The sequence below is a fragment of the Symphodus melops genome, assembly GCF_947650265.1.
Source record: "Symphodus melops genome assembly, chromosome: 19".
Classification (NCBI taxonomy): domain Eukaryota; kingdom Metazoa; phylum Chordata; class Actinopteri; order Labriformes; family Labridae; genus Symphodus; species Symphodus melops.
In genome coordinates, this window is record NC_136709.1 from 9085282 (window position 1) to 9097921 (window position 12640).

The following is a 12640-nucleotide window of genomic DNA, read 5'->3' on the forward strand; positions in this document are numbered from 1 at the left end:
CTCCTCCACTGCTCTCTCTCCAGCATCACAAAGGCATACCCACTGAACTGTTACAAGAGTGGGCAGCTCTGAAGCACATCCTCTTCCTCCAGGCTGCTGTCTGTTTGCAACTGGACTAATGTGCCAACCTGTTTGTTTTTTTGTTTTTGACACAGGAGCATAATGAATGAATGAGAGGGAAACTCAACAGCCCTCTCTAACACAGGAAATGCTGGTCAAGGTCCAGTTTAGTTGAACATTCATGATGCTGTGCATGCAGACATTTTGATAAAGCTGAACTTAAATTTACAGGAGCAGTGGAACCTGTCAGTATGCTTCCCTATTTTATTTTATTTTTTTCTGTGGATTTGCAAAAATATTGAAATTCCATAGAGATAAAAAAGAAAAAAGTGTTCTCCTCAGGTGCACTTGGTGTAGACTTGATTCAGAGGCTGCTGCCAAGCTGTAGCACAGAAGCTGAAATATGGAGTAAGGCAGTTAACAGTGATGGAGAGCAGTTCCTAATATATACAGCACATCTGTCAACACCTTCTTTCCTTACCAGATGTTTTGCCTGTTGCTAAACACAGCATGTGTCACTGTGGACACGTAAGCACTCAGAGATATTCTGAGATACTGTGTCAGCATGGACAGTGATGCTTAGCTGTTCTGTACTCAAGCGAGAGCGTACGGCCCAGAATAAAAACAACCGCTGTTGTAAGCTTCTTCGTGATCTGTTTTGACCTGTTTGAAGTGGTTTTAAGTTCCAGAAACTTCTCCAACATAAGTCCAGCATTTGTGGCTTGTACACCTCTGAAGGAGGTGGAGTGACAGTCCGTCATCTAATTTACTTGAAAGCACACAGGTCTGTTGGTGACTACTCCTTGAACTAGAACATGAGCTGCAGACGAGCAGTAAACTCTTTCTTTCTCACTGCCGTCCGACTCCTCCACAACTGACAGTTTAACAATCTCATCTACCTCATGCTCAGTTTGCACAGATTACATTCATTTCTTTTGCACGGCTTAAATGTTATATGCACTCTACTGCCTTCTCATTGCCTTATTTTTGTAGAAATTATTTTCATTTAATATTTATTGGTTTTATTGTTGGCGCACATTGTGGATGGCAAAGTAAGAAGAAGAAGAAGAAGATGTACTTTATTGATGCCTGAAGGGAAATGAGGTGTTTACACTCTGAGTGAGTGAGCTGCCCCCGGCAGGTGCTCCTGAGCTGGTTGGATGGGGAGGATTTTAAATGTCTTGCCCAAGGACACACCGGATATGTTGCTAGCAGAAGCTGGAGGTCGAACCCTAGATCTTCAGAGACTCCACCCACTTGGCCATAGCCGCCAATCAAGTGGCCGCCAGCAGCGGGAACGCCCGCCCGGCGGCGCTGGGTATGGGGAATTTCATTGTACAGGAAAACGTGTTTCCTACTGTGCACATGACAATAAACACTTTGAATCTTGAAAGGGACAATGGTAGGGATTCCTGGCATCTTGGTGCTGCCCCACTGTTTTTGCAGCACATTCTTCCTTTGCAGTGCATTTTCCTTGATGCATTTATTTTGGGACTTCTGCATGTGCTTTTGAATTTGCAGTCTGTTTCTACAAATGGAAACCATTTAAATTGTTGGAGCTCATTTGCACTTGATGTGCACTATACAACTGTTTGTCACTGTTTGCCAAAGGAATGCTCACCAAACTCAGAATATTTTCACATTTCAGTGATTGACTGTGACTCTTAGGAAACATCCCAATGCTACATAATCATCTAAAACTGCTTTACAGGAAGGTTAGTGTTTGTGAGAGTGCTACACGCTCGTCTCCTTGGTGAGCTGCTCGCTCTCTCTGTTGAGACTTCTGTCATTGAACTACACACTGTCTGCCTGGAGGACAGATGCTCTCTGTGGACGGCCTGTCTCAGCTCGTCCCTGACATAATGAGCAGGCTGAGGGGAAGCTTTGATTTAATGCTGAGTCACTTTGTTCCAAGCTGCTCATTAATGGATGAATGACGGTGGCAGGAAGTGAAAGAAATGGGAGATGGTCCTGTTTTTGTTGCTGTGTTGACAAACCCATACACTGTGTTCTCCTTAATTCTCCCTGACTTAATACTCTATTTTCAACTTACTCTCCGGTGGTGCACTCAGCAGCAAACAATCAGTTCAAAACCTTTACTAATGAAACACATAGGGGCTCCATTGTCATTTTATTTAAGAGCTCTTATTTTGGCCCAGATTCAACAGAGTCATTTTTGTATGATTTATTTGTGTCTCGTGAGCATTCCTGTGCTGCCGTTCTCCTTATCCTCGTTGTGCTCAGTTACCTTGGCCACAAAAAGTGGAAGAGACAGTTTATTTGTTTCCACATACAGTGTCCGCTCCACTCTCGTCTGCAGTAATATACAGCAGATTGATTCTCCTCTGTAAATCCAGTTATCTTTATAAACTGTGTGCTGTTTGAACAGAGATGCTGTCTCTCCATTGTTGCTGCTCCGCGAGCTTCACCACAGCTCTGTTATCAACACTGCAGAGCTCTTACAGAGGCTGAATTTCTGTCCAGTCCTGCATGGGTTTATTTTGAGTGGGGAAAAAGGCAGAATGTCAGTCAGAATTAGAATATGGTTCATTCATTCATTTTTCACTGCTTTTGTTAAATGTGATTTATCTAATGGACATTTTTTTGTATATTTTTGACAGTTTTAATTTTGATAGTGGAAGTTATTCAACACAGGAGCCATGAAGTAGCTCATAAAGAGTATTTGTTGTAGAGATGCACCGATATACCACTTTTTTGCAAACCGAGTACAAGTACAGACAGACAGACAGACAAGCAGGCACACAGAAATAAACATGGGTACTTTATCTCGGATCGACACGGTGTGTGTGATGTGATGACGGCTGGGAGCCTCACACTTCGGCTCCAAAACACTTAGAAGACGACAAAATCCTATATTATCGACTACTGACAACAGCTGGTGATCAAGAGCAATGAACTGGGTCAGAGCGTTATTTTTACTGCACGCGGGTTGTCTCTTTACATTTTCTCTCACTTCTCCAGCGTTAGCTGCAAAGTTGGCTGTAGCTGTCTCACACTGCGAGCTTTAACAAACTCTTTGAACTGAAATATCTCCACACTCCTGACATCTCACTTCTCTCCGTCTACCCACATCGGACCAATGCCCAATACTGGTACCGGGACATCCCTAATTTGTTGTTTTGTATTATTCATTTAATCTGAAGTCAATCACTTTTTCCAAGGTCACGACGGAACGAACCATCTTCACAAAGCCAACATGGGCGAACACTTTCTCCTGAAGATCTTTTGTTGCAATCAAAAGCTGCAGAACAGAAACTTACAGGGCGTTTTGTTAAGACATCTTTCTTGAATATCTACAATTTTTTAAATTTTATTTTTTCTTTGTTGTGAGATAACACAACTAAAGATCCAGGGACATAAAGGAGTTAGCGTTTAAGTGCCATGGGGTCTAAACTCAATGCTACTTCCGGGTAGAGATCATATGTTAGGCTACATATTAGAAAATAATGAGTTAAAGATTTCAGTCTTCGATTTCCGTCAGGAGATACTTAATTTGGGAAAACAATGTCATGTCTCTCAGGATTAGTATCCGTCATGATATCTTCATGTACTTGCTGGACTAGTGAGGACGACAGCAGGATAGGACCTGGTAAGTTTTTTGGTACTTAAAGAGTAAATGGCTCCAATCAGCTGATCACCTGTGCAGTGAGACGGTCAGAGAGTGAGAGAGGGAGTGGCATGAATGAATGTTGACTTGAATTTGTCCTGAGCTACATAAGGTCAAGAATGAAATTACAACATCATTTATAGTTGCCAAGGTAGACAGATATCAAAGGGAGAACCCGTTTCCTGCATGTTGTTAATGCTAATGTTGGAACTTCTGGCTTTTCCTGCGAAACTTTTGTCATTACAATTGCAGATAGTTTTGTGATCGCTCAAAGAAATAGTATACACACAAAGTGTCTCGCACCAAACATTGAATCATATTTTCTCCAAAATGATTCACATGTTGTTGAAACTGAAAGATGTGTCATACTGTATGATGTATTTCTACTCGAAAGAAATTGGTGACGCCACAGCCTACACTTTCGATATCTTATTATAAGTTGACATGAAGAATGGCTTGCTACAACTTCAAGGTGACAGACAGGGGTACATCTCATTTTAAGTCTGCAGAGTAGATGACCTGCAAGGTTGTCCAAACACAACTGAGCAGTATTTGTTCTTCTGTGTGCACTTGAGTGTGCAAACTTTCTGCTATGCTCTAATGGTCTTCTATCTCAGGCTTTGTGTTGAAATTCATTGCAGATTTTGTTTTACGGTTTGTGTCTAGTGTCACCTTATATGGTTGTGAATGGGAGTAAAAGTTTATTTTAGGATTTCTTTTCCAGACCTTTATTGTCTCTGGGAGGGAAATGTGATGTGTGATGATTACACTGCAGCTCATTATTAAGATCTTAAGGCCATCGGTCCTCGATGGGACGTCGGCGAATAATCGTAGTCTTTGCAGTATCTTGTCGTGGAACTTTTTGGCGAAGACACGAGTCGACGCCACAGGGGGCCTTCCTTGCCATGAGTTCTTTGCCGTCTGCGTGGTGTTTCAGGTCCTGGCAAGTGGGAAAGTGTATATATACCAACAATACCAAGACCATTTCTGCGGTGTTCAGCTTTTTTTGCTGAGCATTTTGCAAGTAAAGACAACCAGGCACCACTCCATTAAAAATATATTTGAAAAAGTATCTGTTTAGGGGGGTTGTCACATCTAAAACCTCTTTTCCCTGTATTTTGAAGTTAGATTTATGAGGGTAATGATGGGAAAATCATTATAATATGTCAGGATTACAGTGTATCAAAAATATGTGATTAAATGGCAGTGAATGGGCTTACATTGGGCCCTAGGGTGTCGAGAGTGACACATATGTAAATCTCCTATAATATACACCTTGCAAACAAGGTGATCATTTGGCCAAGTTTTATACAATTAGCACAAAAATGTACCGATATATTGAGAATCACAAGATGAAAGATAAGCAAAATGTACGCTTTGTGCCATAAGTTGCCTCAAGGGAAGGTTCTACACTTCTTATTCCCATTATCATATCAATTATTAACACAGTGGAATTGAGTACAGTAACTAAAGTGTCCACGTATCAGCTGGTTACTACTCTTCCTCGTACAAAGCTCAGAACTTGACGTGAAGATTGCATTTAACAAGATTTGTGTAGAAATCCACTTATGTGATCAGTGAAAATCAATTTTAAAGAACAGAGACACAAATGAATCCTCTCTCGGGCAAAGACAGGTTTGATTTAAGGCAGCTTTTATATTTGTATGCATGGTGCACTGAATTCTCCACATTGACATTTCAGAAGTTGAGAAGACACAAACAGAAAGTGAAGACGTAAAAGGTCATAAACCTCCTCCCTGCACAAAGGGATAGCGCACACAAGTTAGAATTAACATTTAACTCTTCATTAGCACTGAAACAATCTCATGAGATCATTTATATTATTATTCATTTTTCTTTTGTTCAAAATACTCATAAAAACCAGAAAGTACAGCTTAGAGCTATGTATGTAGAATGTGATCACAATGTTCACATTATAATATCTGAACAAAAATAAAAATGGACTCAACCTATGTTATATTTTTGTTGTTGTTGAGTACTTACATTACCTCAAGTATTTCCAACGGTTATCAAAGCCAGAGAAATCCTTAATTTTATAGTTGTATAGAGACGTGTCTGTCATGGCAGCTCATCATGGTGGCTACCGTGACAGAGACGAAATGTTTATCGTTTCTCAGGAAACACCGGATGTAACGTCTCAGACCATAGCGTAAGGAAGCGGGAGCTGCAACTGAAAGCTGCTGTACTGTTGCTGTAGGCCTATGTACAGCTGTGATAAAGGTGTCAGGTAAATTATACTTGGATACATTGTCAGTAAATGTGTTCTCTTTCTCAGGTTGGCTTCGCCCGCTCGTACAGACAACACAGATGTTTTTTACCAAGGGGTCAGGGGGGAGGGAGGAAGTAGCAGGGAGAATCACTCCCATGATTCCCGGCCAGCCTCAACACCCTTCCTTCTCTACCTCCCCCTGCATCCTCTCTAATTGTTTTACCTGATGTACTAAACACGTCTTTTCCCACTACAGCAATTACAATAAAGCGACACCATTCATTTCCAGCCTCATTATAAGCACAGTGGCTTTGCGGAATAAATGGAGCCCATTTGGCAGCCCGGAGCGCTCTGACGCCTGATAAAGGGAGTCTAACTGAGCTCCACCTGATTGTGTGAACACACTTCAGGCGGATGGCTTTCTGCTTTCTTTCTCTCTTTTGTAGAAGAACTACACATTTGTCTCTACATAATTCGTCCATCATTATGGGTTCCCCTTTACTGACATATGCACAGACACCACTTTTAGAAATAAGTCAAACTGAAAAACTCACTTTCATAAATCTGTTTGCACTGTTGGCCATTCAGACTCTCTGAAGGAGCTGATAGCTCACAAGATTACTTCATACTGAAAGAAACCTTTTTCTCTGACTGTCAGTGAGCAGTGTTGTTTTTAAAGTATTTACCAAAGGTCAATGTTGTTTTTTTATTTGAGCTATTGCTGTGACAGATAACAGTGACCATGGTAACAAAAACGGTTTTCTTTTCAGAGGAATTGACATTATCTGGGGAGAGGCTGTAGCCGGCGGGCCAGCGGCTGACTGTCTGGAGAGGCTCGCTGTGATTTGATTAGCCAGCAACAGCAGAACAAGAACAATACAGGAAGTTAAATGAAAAAAGAACCAGCTTTGTTTTTGTAGTGAATCATTCTTAGTTGATGACAATGAATTTGTTTGGGATCAGGGAAGTCATTTTTAAGTTATATGAACTTCCAAAAGTAATTTAATATTATTCATAAACACGCATAATATATGTTTGTTGATGATAGCAGTATGTACAGTACAATAAAGCCTGACTCACACTGTACGACCCGATTGTTGGGCTGTACAGTGTTAGAGCAACAACTTGAGAGCTCACACTGTACAAGCAACATAGGGACAGAGCGTTGACAATTCTTAATAAAGTTTCATTCAAAAACAGCGGACGTTGGCTGGTGAAAGAGAAGGACATCGTTGGAAAGTTGATACAACCGTGGAGATATGAATACAATGTTTCAGAAAAGTGTTCCACTGATAATCTGAGCTGTCCTGTGAACCGAAACCTAAAAAAAAACAACAAATAATCACTGCCATACAGTATATGAACTTACAGATGGCTGCAGAAACAAGTACTATAGGTTTGTATGTTTTGCAGAGAGAATTCGAGGTTATATAATATTATGATCATATTGTAGTTCTGTGCGACTTCCTACAGATGTAATCATAAAGATTTATATATCAAACATGTTTAAAATAAATAATAATTTATTATCATCAATAAATACATTTTAGTACACATGAGAGGTGTTACACCTCAAACCCGTGTTTGCTCCCAGTTTCGCTGCTTTTAACTAGAGATGCACTAATGTGTTTCAACTTCTTCACTTCCCACAATTCTTAGTGTCTGCCTTTCAAATGAGCCTTCAGATTGGATGTATTTAGATCATTGCTAGTAGTCCCTTCTCTTGAAATGTCACTTAAACTGTTTTTAGAAACAGCTTGTTACTGGTTTTTCTAAGAGACAGTTTAATACTCCCACTGTGCTGGCCTTTTCACTTTCACATGTTCTTTTTGTCAAACAGCAGATGCCTTCTTCTGTCCTAAAACAAACCTTTTCTATGAATCAGCAGTCAGGTATACTGGTTTGTCTGCATTACATTCACACTGGTCAAACGGACTGGACTTCATGGTAGAAGAGTTATTAGGCATTATGAATGTGCCTTGACATCAGCTACTGACCTCAGTACATGCTATATGATTTCCAAACGGGCCGATGTTTGTCAACAAGACCTATTTTAACTGATGAATCATGATTGAACCTCCAGTGAGGAGTTTTTAAATGGTTATGAAACCGAAACAATGATGCAAACATTTATAAAAACCCTCATGTTTCAAATACGATGACATGTGTTGACCTATTCAGCCAGTGAATGTGACTGTTCTACGTGAATAAAGTTTTGAAGTCAGGTTCAGGCCTGCCAGGAGCACATACAGCCTGATTGAGGCGTAGTCTTGCATTTCTAATAAGGTCAATTCATGACAATGTTTGCCCTTCATGCAAAAAGACTTGCCATCTTTCTTTCGTGGAAACTTTCTCTTGTTTGACTCCTATCTGTCATTGACCTTTCTGACTTCTGGGGATCATGTTCTGCTCCACCGTCTGTCCTTTCTCCTCGCTGTTGATTCTTTGCCTTCTTGATCTCTGTGACCATACGGCTTTCTTTGGGTTTGTGCATCAAGACACCCGTCTCTACACAAGGCAGCCAAAACAATTGCTTTAACATCCGGCTAAACACCATGTGTTGATTGTGATTGAATGTTCCTTTGCCCAGAGGGACCCATCAGATCAAGGCCAATCCTCCACTGCTCATCCTTCAAATAATAATGTGAAACTCAGCATGGAAATCATCCCCCCGCACTGTTTATTAACATTCCGACGTGATAAAACCCCGATAATGTGGGCAGGTGCTCTGCCAGCTTTGTTCCTTCAAGGACAAGGACGGTGAGACGTTGGCTTCAGCTCCCTTTGAAGTTATGACTGACTCAGATTTTTATTGCAGTGAGCATTTTACAAAGAAGTTCTTACATTTTTTCTTGATGTGTCATCAGTCACCTCTCTTTGTCAGCAAGAATGTTTTTTCTTCTGGATGACCTGACTTTCTATTTTCTCTGTTTTTTCACATTAATTGGTATTTTTGCTTCTCTTGTGAGATCTACTGTGAATCCCTTTTCAAGGTTGCAGGTGTATTGAGGTTTCAATTACTGTGTTAGTTTGATAAAAGTGGAAATGATTCAAATGTGTAGACATAAAAGGGGGGGTGGAATTTTCCAATTAGTAACATTTGAATTGTGAAAATGGATGATTTATACACATATGACTGCAGAACACTGCTATGTCAGAAATAACTGGTCACTGTTGGTGTCTTTTTCAGTGACGTCTTGTCTGTCAAAGTGCATCCTTTGGCTGGATTCAGACCAGGCGGTAGAGAGAACACAACTAACTTAATTCTAATCATTCTTTACTGATTCTACATAATAAAGCCTTACACAGGGTCTTCATGCCCATTGGACTTTGTCATTTTTGAGTGTTCTGGTTTTTGTTCATAGTACAGGTATAGTGTGAGCTATAGCGTTCTCTTGCTCTGTACATGTATGCAAGTAAGTTTTTTCTGCAAACAGATATCTGCATGTAAGTGCAGATAACAATTCATTCTAAGTCAAACATTGAGGCAACAATCTGTTTGACGCAGTTTTGCAAAAGCCAATAACGGTTCGGATTTCCCAACTTCTTTGAAGACATCAGAAATGAGGGCTCTAAACTCTTGCATTTTTGCTTATTCAAATCCGCATCTTGATGTTGTTCTGGACAAACTCAAGTTCTCTTAATTGCAAGTAAATCCCACAGAAATGTGTTTCTTTGATGGGCTCATAAAGCAGTAAAACTGAAGGCCCTGACACACCAAGGAGACCGTCACCCTGTCACTCTGTCGGTGAGCAGCCGTCGCCCTAATTTTTGCGACGTGTCCAGCTTCGTCGCTAACTGTTGGCCCCTGTTGTTTTTTTGTTTTTTTTGGCTGATTCCACATTAGACCTTTGGGGGTAGGACTCTCTGTGATTGGCTGTTCAGGTAATTGAAACAGGAGAGCCAGTGCATGAGACGAAAAACAGAAATGCCTGTTCTGTTCTTCCTCCACAATAAAACATCAAGGGCTGACAATGGCAGTGCCATTCTCAAATTTTTATCAGACATTATTCTCGATTAGAAGTACCTGTATTATGATGGTTAGCGACAAGAGTGAGAAGATTGTTTATTTTTGAATGTATGTGGGGATTGGCCATCAGCTAGTCCTTGCAGGGTGTTCTAGTGCAAGTTTTTGGCCAAAACAAAAGACGTTGATGCAACAGTCGGCCTTCGTCGTTACGAGTCCTTTGCCGTCTGCTCGGTGTGTCAGGGCCTTGTGACTCCAGGCGCTCCAGGGATGTTATGAACCCGAATATGATGGTGTTTACCAGACAAATCTGGAGCAGAGAACTTTTCCGTCTGCTTTATGAATGGAACACACATTTTCTCCTTAAGTTGCTATGTGCACCGTACAGAATGAAGTGTATGGAAAGCAAAGTCCTTGTTGGAAGTCCACTTGCTAACCACTTGTTACACCAGAATTAGCAAAAAGTTGACCTCGGTTCCCAGAGGCACGTGTCAACAAAAGACAAATCAATGATAGACAATAGTTGCCACTGGGTTCCAAGAGTGACATCATACTATCATCGCATTGATATAATTGACAGCTTAAGGTAAAGGTGTTATCTAAAATGTTATCACAAATGTAAGAGCTATGTTTTTAAAACAGAGTTGCTGTTTTCAGTCTTTTTGCTATAATCCCTTTGCTCTAACTTCATGGATGTTGATGTAATCTCTAAACCTCAGCAAGAAAGTTAACAAGCAGATTTTGCAAACAACAGAGTAGTCTGTTACCACATATTGTATGCTTAATCATAACCCTACAAAATGGCAGATGAGAAGTGCCAACTTGTTGAAAAGCCATTTTAAACAAAGCATCAGAGGCCAAATGAGGCACATTTTCCAACACATTTAACTTGATTTGATGGATGACAGAATCACTGGCTGTCATGAATAAGGAAGGGAAATAAAATGCTGTTCTAACATTAACATTGAAAAGACTCAAAGTAGGGGGCACCGGTAGCACAGTAGTAGCGCATGCGTCCCCATGTATGGAGGCTACAATCCTCAATGCAGACCCTATCCACTGTCTCTATCTAATAAAAGGCAAAAAAAGCCAAAATTAAATCTTCAAAAAAACAAACAAACCTCAAAGTAGATGTTAAAGTGGATGATTTAAATGCCAGGGTTCTGATCATTGAGGACAAAGAAATGAATTTCTTTCTTTTTTCTGCATTTGCTCTGTTCCAATTTTAGTAATCCAGAGACCAAATTTAACCAAATCAAACTGTTGCAAATCATAAATCTAAGTGCTAGTTTTATTTATTGACACATTAGTAATTGTGATTGGAACAATATTAAGATCATTTATGATCATGTAATTTCTGATCCAGGAACAACATTTTTAAAAGTCAGTAATTATTTTGACTGGGGGGACTCTGGTTGTGAACACGGACAGACTGGCCTGGTAGCTTGAGAGGTGCCAGTCCACTTCCTCAGCAATGCCTAGGTAACCTTGAGCAAGGCACCAAACTCCAAACTGCTCTTGAGCTGCTGTGGACAGCCCCCTCACTCTGAGACCTCTCCATTAATGCATGTGCAGAGGATGCTGTTTGTGCCCGTGTGTTTTTATTGTGGCCTATGTGTGTGTTCTTGTTTATTAAACAAAGTGTACACCGAATTTTCTCTCGCGGGATTAATAAAGCATAAATCGTAATTATTAAATGTCGAGTATTTATAATGCCAGCTCGTGAGAGTGAGGATATTGAATCATTCGATTAAACGTGCATATCCGTCGTTATACAGTACCTGAGGCAAATGCTAGCATAGCTTAAAGATCAATAAAACCTGTGCGTCAAAAAGTGTAACTCAAACAGCAGAACTGTGTCAAACAAAAGGAAAGAACTCTGACAACTTTGAAAGTTTTTTGGGACAGGATGTTGTGTAACTCTCAGTCAAAGGCGGAAGATGAAAACATTCTGAAGCAAGCATGATAGACTAAAAATAGTAAGAAGCATAAAATTGTTGTTGCAGTACAAATGCTACTTCCATCCCTGCAAATAGACATTTATGTGCAGTATGACTCTTTCTGCGAGCCAAAGCAATGTCAAAGTTTTCTCTTACTTTGTGACATATCATGCGTGCTCCATTTAGTGCAATAGAGTCAAAGCTAATATCCTAATAACCTGGTGATACCATAACCTTTAGAGTAAGCCTGCATAGGATTTATTATGCCACTTTCTTTACTGTATCTTTAATGTAAAATGCACAGTGGTGGGGCAAAATGGTTCCACCATTAAGCTGGCAACAGCTGATCAGTGTGTGTGTGTGTGTGTGTGTGTGTGTGTGTGTGTGTGTGTGTGTGTGTGTGTGTGTGTGTGTGTGTGTGTGTGTGTGTGTGTGTGTGTGTGTGTATAAGAAAGTTTGCGCTTTTGGTTGACAGGTCACACCTTTTGCATCCAGTACAGAACTGTAACACTGTAAAATTTCATACTGGGACACCATTGAGCTATAGCCTAGACCAGTGTGAAAGTACAAAGGAAGTGTAATAAATGGAACCTTGTTCCAATGCTGTTGCAGAATCCCTGAGCAAGGGGATAATGAGTTTGACCTTTTCTTGTGAAATGTCTCAGAAAAGATTTGACCACTCACAATGAAGTTTGGTATTTACAGTCTTCAGGAAATAAACTGCTATTCTTATGTTTATGGTAGAATAGCTGCAAATCTTGACCGTATTTTTTGTTTTGTGATCATGAAAAACATTCAATGAGGCTTACCAAGAT

General features: G+C 40.3%; 1 protein-coding gene across 2 annotated transcripts in view; it reads left to right on the forward strand.

The window, feature by feature from the left end:
• Window positions 1–12640, forward strand: part of dlgap2a (discs, large homolog-associated protein 2a) — a 181599-nt gene that overhangs the window by 19494 nt on the left and 149465 nt on the right. The gene's annotated exons all lie outside the window — the stretch shown is intronic.